Consider the following 7,030-nt stretch of genomic DNA (forward strand, 5'->3'; position numbering starts at 1 on the left):
CTGTGAGTAAACAGATAAACCAACTATTATGCTGGAAATATTTTTACAAAAATACCTCAGAGTCTAATACATAAGCAATATAAATACGAGCAAAGATCTAGAAGATTTTTAAAGCACAATAAGCCTGAACAAAAGAATTATAGTAGTTCTGAGACACGATATGAATATTTCCATGTTTCCCTATGGCTAGGATTTCTAAGCAAAGGAAACTGAAATGTCATACAAAAAAATGTTTCTTTTCTTTCCCCAGACCCATTTCCTCACATACCAAGTGTCAGACCTGGAGCCATCTGCTTCCATTCAAAGGGCAATAAAACTTTTCTTCCCGGGTGCCAAGTGATTGCATAATGGGGGTAGGAGTCTTCACCTTTTTCTTCCCAGAGAAAACTCACTTACTTTAGAGAAGAGAGTGGTATGCGTAGAGCAATATCTACATAAACTTCCAAATTCACAAGCTTGGATTTCTTCTTATGTACTGCAAAATATATTCTGTCAGCATGCACGGGGTTTCACGCGCATCCGTGTGAAGAGATCACCAAACAGGCTTTGTGTGAGCAACAAGGCTGTTTATTTCACCTGGGTGCAGGCAGGCTGAGTCCGAAAAGAGAGTCAGCGAAGGGAGATAGGGGTGGGGCTGTTTTATAGGATTTGGGTAGGTAGTGGAAAATTACAGTCAAAGGGGGTTGTTCTCTGGCTGGCAGGGGTGGGGGTCACAAGGTGCTCAGTGGGGGAGCTTTTGAGCCAGGATGAGCCAGGAGAAGGAATTTCACAAGGTAATGTCATCAGTTAAGGCAGGAACAGGCCATTATCACTTCTTTTGTGATTCTTCAGTTACTTCAGGCCATCTGGATGTATATGTGCAGGTCACAGGGGGATATGATGGCTTAGCTTGGGCTCAGAGGCCTGACAAAGGGTAACATCTGCTATCATTGAATCACCTTTGAAAGAGGAAGAATGGGTCATGTGGAATCAATGTGATGGGAATCTATTATTACTTACTACTTAATCTATTATTAAGTAATAATAAGTGATAGTAGATTACTTATTATTATGTAATACTAACTAATCTTGGTTTTAGAATAATAAAAAAACTAAAAGTTTATCAAGAACATTATACTTAATAATAAATACATATTCATTTAAATTCCTAAACTATAACCACATCCCTATGAATTTCTAACAATTAAGATTATATAGTTCATATTCTCTGGCCATAATTAATTAAATGTAACTAACAACAACAACAAATACTTGGTTGGGAGAAGTATAAATGTATTAATGAGTCACCCATGAACAAAGCACTACATTAAAGTTTATGGTACACTGTTAGTGCAGTACCTAGAGGAAATATATAGCTTTAAACATATCAATCAAAACAGTAAAAATAGTAATAAAACATTTTGAGTTCAATTAACAAAATTGGAAAAAAATAGAGCAAATCCAAAAAAGCAGGAATCAAAAATTAATTTCATAATTGCAGCATAAATCATTGAATTAGAGAACAACCACTAAGTAAAAATTAATTTAAAAATTGAACATTGTGTTAATATTGGAAAACCCTTGACAAAGCTGAGGAGAACAATCTGAAACCAGAAATCCTCATCAGCATGAAAAAATAAAGAAAACAAATAATAGATAAAATATTTGAATGTGTAAATAATTATGAATGAGAAAGTCATCTACATTAGCAGTTCTCAAATGTAGTCTGAAAATTTTGGGGGTTCCTGAGATCCTTTCAGAAAGTTCACAAGGTCAGAACTATTTTTATAATATTAAGTTGTGTTTGACTTTTTCACTTTTATTTTCTTATGATTGTACAGTGAGTTCAGAAGCTATATGCCATGTAACATGGCAACAGACTGAAATAAAAAGCATATATAAAACTTCAGCAACTTCTACTAAGTCAAACATTAAAGGCTTTGCAAAAAGCTAAAACAACTCAATTCTTTTTAATATATTCTTATTTTGGAAATATTTACTCATTTTTGACTAGTAAAATGTTATTTACATTAACTTCTAATGAGTTATTATATTCAATAAATAGTTTAAAATATTCTATTTTAATTTTTAGTACAATAAATATCACCACACATAAATGAAAGCTCATCAAAATCTTTGGGATTAATAATTTTGAGATCATCAATAATTGTTAAGATTATAAAGGGGTCATGGGACCACAAGGTTTAAAATCTGACGGTGTACATAGAAAGCTCAATAGTGTCAACAAGCAAACTCTATAACAGCAATAACGAGATAATGTGATAGAAATGACACTATTCACAATAGCATCAAATCCCATGAATTATCTAGAAGTTAAAATATGAATGAATGATTACAAGTTTTATAGAAAATAGCAGTGAACTTTCCACAGAACATAAAAAGATTTAAGTGGACAAATAAATATATAGCATATATGAGATTGTTATTGAACCCCCAAATTTGGGTTTGTATACTCAATGCACTATAAATAAGACAAATACTGACACATCAACACTTAGGAGCAAAGAAAGGTTTATTCTGATTTGGCCTAAGCTTGGGAGCAGGAGAGACAAACTCTCAAATCTGACCTGCCTTTGAACATAACTGGGGGCTTTAATGAATAGAGTAGGTATAGAGGAGGTGGGATCCCCCAAAGATCAAAGATATTTGCATCCCTCAGCCAAATCAAACTTCTGGACACCATCAAGGAGATCTACATAACCTAAAAATCATTGTTCTTTCAAAGAAAAACAAGCTCATCAGTCTTGTGGGGAGGCCTAGGAATTAGGATATGACATTAATCAATTACTAGTAAATACTGACTACTGAATGACTATATGTAAGCAAGCACACATGGAGGAAGAAAACAACAAGGAAAAATAAAAAAAATAAGTATAACAAACATCTTATGATCTTTATAATAAAGGCTCAGTTACAAGATGACTAAAATTTTAAAGATGTATACTTTCCTCCCAATTAATCTATAAATCTAATGCAATCAGAATTTGAAGAAAAAGAAACTATAAATAACTAAGAAATATTTTAAAAAGAATAACAAATGAAGAACAAGCCCTAAGAAATGTTAAGGCATACTAAACATCCTGGTAATAGACAGAGGTGGATAAAATAGATTTTTTATTCTGTTCCAGAAACTAGTCCATGCAGCTGATACTGTTTGCACATTGCATGTCTCCCTTCATGTGCTAGTTTTCCAACTGCCAGCGCCTGTATTTATTTTGCCTGGAGATGTTGTCTTGTCACTGGAGACTTTTTGCCACCTGCACAGATGGTCCGAGTGCCAAAGACTCAACAGTCTTCAGGAACAGCCCTCAACAAATAACTATTAATTGGGTTTTCAGCGTTGTGCTGGAGCTGGCTCCTGCCAGCTCAAGGGAACCAATTGTTAAAATTTCAGAAACTTTGCAAGCTACGTGAAATCACTCAGCAGTTTGCAATTCTGCCTGGTGAGGTTATTTACACTGCAGATATCACAAATGCTGTGAACTGTTTGTTTCCTGAAAGGCAGTTGTTAACCATTTATCAGCATTCCATTGGTTTGGTGTACATACCCCCCTGGATTCCTTACTCTGGGTGTACCAATTCCTGTATCTACTCTGGCTCCCAGAGTTTACCACTGGGATTAAAGTGGTAGTATAAATGAAATGTAGGTTCAGTTGCTCACCACTTGCAGAGTCCAGTTAATAAGAGCAAGGTCTGATATAAAGAAAGTGACTTTTTATTCCCAAGCTAGCTTAGGGGAGTAAGTACTGACATCCTTCTTTAAGAGTATTGCTTTGCTTTTCGAGTAGAAAGCAGGCCCTTTTAAAAGGAGTCTGCATGAAAGGTATGCAGGGGAGATGGGAGTCCACACTTGCTTCAGTGCCTTAACTACTGGGTGCTCAAGCTGGAGACCACTGGTGCCTTCATGGGCAGAAATTAGGTTGTAACAGTGGCCAAAATTCTCCAGGTGAGAGAGAGTTTCACGGTGGGCATATTTTGTGTCGTAAATTGGCTGTTGTCTCTTGAGGCGATCTCCTGGTGGGAGAGTACCGTTCTGGAGCTCCTAAGCATATAGTTAGATAAACTTGCCCTGTAGGGAGTATCTGGTGAAGGAGAGGTAAAAGGTTTTAATTGCATTTCTAAAGAACTAAGTAGGAAGTGGGAAAAAGGAGGAAAGAGAAAAGAAGAGAAAAAAAATAATGCTTGCTTCGGCGGCGCATATTAAAATTGGAAGGATACAGAGAAGATTAGCATGGCCTCTGCGGAGGGGTGACATGCCAATTCATGAAGTGTTCCATATGTTTAACATTTTAAATATATATATATTAAAAAAACTGTCTTTTTTTTTTTTTTTTTGAGACAGAGTCTCGCTCTGTCACCCAGGCTGGAGTGCAGCGGTGCAATCTCAGTTCACTGCGACCTCCGCCTCCCTGGTTCAAGTGATTCTGCTGTCTCAGCCTCCCGAGTAGCTGGGACTACAGGCATATGCCACCATGCCCGGCTAATTTTTGTATTTTTAGTAGAGATGGGGTTTCACCATATTGGCCAGGCTGGTCTCAAACTCCTGACCTCGTGATCTGCCCGCCTCAGCCTCCCAAAGTGCTGGGATTACAGGCGTGAGCCACTGCGCCCGGCCAACTATCTCTTAGAAGAATGAAGGTACTCATTTATAGTAGCTACATTCAAAATGCACCTTTATCCAAATAAACTATGTGTAATCAAATGCTTACCTAAGGATTCACTTTGGAGAACCTCAAACTAAAACAACCCACTAAATGCGGGCAATTAACACTTAATAGAAATGACACTACAAATTAGAAAGGAAAAAATGATTTTGTTAGCAGATTATTTTGGGAAAAGAATTACTAAGGAAGAAAATAAAGTTTGTTTAATTCCTCATATTATATACAACTCCAATTTGATAAGAACTTAAATGTAAAATGATAAAATATAGTATTAATAAAAGATAACATAGAATATCATTATTTAAACAAAGGAAGACTTTCCTAAATTCAAAATTCAAAAGCGTAAATTTAACAATTGATGATTGATTATATAAATAAAAATAAGAATTACTCTTTTCAAGGAAAGATTATATAGATAACCACAGCAGACAAAAGACAGACTGGGAAAGTTATTTATATTTCCCAAACTAATAGCTGATTGTTTTATGTATGATATATGAATAATTAATTGAAATAGATAAGAATAAAAGTAACCCAAAAGTAAATGTTCAACAGATATGTAAAGTCAATTACTAGAAGGAGAAACTTGAATGGTTTATAAGTATATAAAGATGTTTAATAATACAAGTAATCAGTAAATGTATATTAAAACATCAGTAAGATACAATTTTACTTCAATCATATTGTCAAAAAATAAAGTGAGCTAACACCAAGTAATGACAAAGAACCGATGTGTGGAAAAAGTTAAACCATCATTAATGGGCACAAATTGTTGTAGCCATTCTCCAGAGCAATCTAGCTCAACTAAATCAGTTAGAGTAGGTATGTATATAACAAAATTCAGTAGTTTCATTTTTTAGTGTGTATGTATTCTGAGGAAATTCTCATGTGGTCCTTGAAAAACGTGTTTTTTCAACAATGTCTATTTCAATGTACATTGTACGTTGTGGTCATGGGAAGTTACAGACAGCCCAGCTAGTCATTTCAAGGGAAATGAATACATCAAATTTGGTAGATACGTACTATACATATCACAGATACACAGTTTTCAGCTGCCAGCGGCAAAGATAGAGCAGTAAAAACAGCAACATGGATAAGGATTGCAAGTCAGATTGCATAGAAACAGAAAGATCTGTAGCCTAATATTTATGTAAATAAAATCATGTGTATACACAAATATGTATGGAATACCAAATATTTTGACTGAGATACATTCATATTAAATGATATGTATGAAACACGTGAAAATGAGAATCTATAGAGGAATATGGACCATGGGGATGGGGATTCAAAATAAATATAACAAGAAGGAGGATCTAACAAATGTACTTCCTCAATACTTAAGAATTTTCTCTCTCTTTTTTTTTTTTTTTGAGATGGGGTCTTGCTCTGTTGCCCAGGCTGGAGTACAGTGGCATGATCTCAGCTCACTGCAACCTCCGCCACCGGAGTTCAAGCGATTCTCCTGCCTCAGCCTCCTGAGTAGGTGGGATTACAGGCGTGCACCAAAACTATGGCTAATTTTTGTACTTTTAGTAGAGACAGGGTTTCACCATGTTGGTCGGGCTGGTCTCAAACTCCTGACCTCGTGATCTACCCACCTCGGTCTCCCAAAGTGCTGGGATCACAGGCATGAGCCATCGTGCCCGGCCAAGAATTTTCTCTTTATCCATTGATTTCAACATAATGCTTTCCTTCTTCTAATACTTTATGAAGGTTTCTGGCTGTCAATTTTATTTGGAAATCTCATGAGTGTCTTTTGGGTGTGGGAGTGCTTTCTCTCTGTGACATCTGGTGCTCTGTTTACATTGCCTTTGCATCTGTATTCTCTCTATTAGAGCTACTTTCTCTGTAGGATTAGGTAGGAGGAGCCACATGGAGCTTGCACTTGAAGCTAAAGAGACCACGCACCAGCCTGCCCCATTTTCTTGCACCATGATATCTGATCTCTTCTAGTTTGGCTGAATCATTCCAAGTAACTCAAGGCATGCCATGCTGTACTTTGATGTAATTTAAATTTTGATCATTTTAAACAGTTCAGCCATGAACTATGTTAAATACATAGTAAGTGTTCTATCAAGATTTGTCTTCATCCCAAGAAAAATAAGAAAGCCCTTGAAAGGTTTTAAATGCATCACACTCAGCTTGAATGAAGATACTGGTGTAATAGAGAAGAAAGAAAAGATAAAGCTTAACAATAATCAAGATAAAAATATTTTATATGCAAAAATTGATAAATAATTTCAGGGCTCGCAGACCAGAAAAGTCAGTTGTTACATCAGCCTCCAAGATTCTTACATCACTTAAGAGGGTAGTAAAGGAAGAGAAGAAAGGAATCCTGACTTTATCTGAAGGACACAAAGTTT

At 35.8% G+C, this 7,030-nt stretch overlaps 1 non-coding gene across 1 annotated transcript; it reads left to right on the forward strand.

The window, feature by feature from the left end:
- Positions 1 to 4,180: 4,180 nt before the first annotated feature.
- LOC115834502 lies at positions 4,181 to 4,283 on the forward strand. Its single transcript, XR_004029451.1, has one exon. It is a non-coding gene; the product is annotated as a U6 spliceosomal RNA (small nuclear RNA).
- Positions 4,284 to 7,030: the final 2,747 nt, after the last annotated feature.

Source organism: Nomascus leucogenys, chromosome 3 (genome assembly GCF_006542625.1).
Source record: "Nomascus leucogenys isolate Asia chromosome 3, Asia_NLE_v1, whole genome shotgun sequence".
Classification (NCBI taxonomy): domain Eukaryota; kingdom Metazoa; phylum Chordata; class Mammalia; order Primates; family Hylobatidae; genus Nomascus; species Nomascus leucogenys.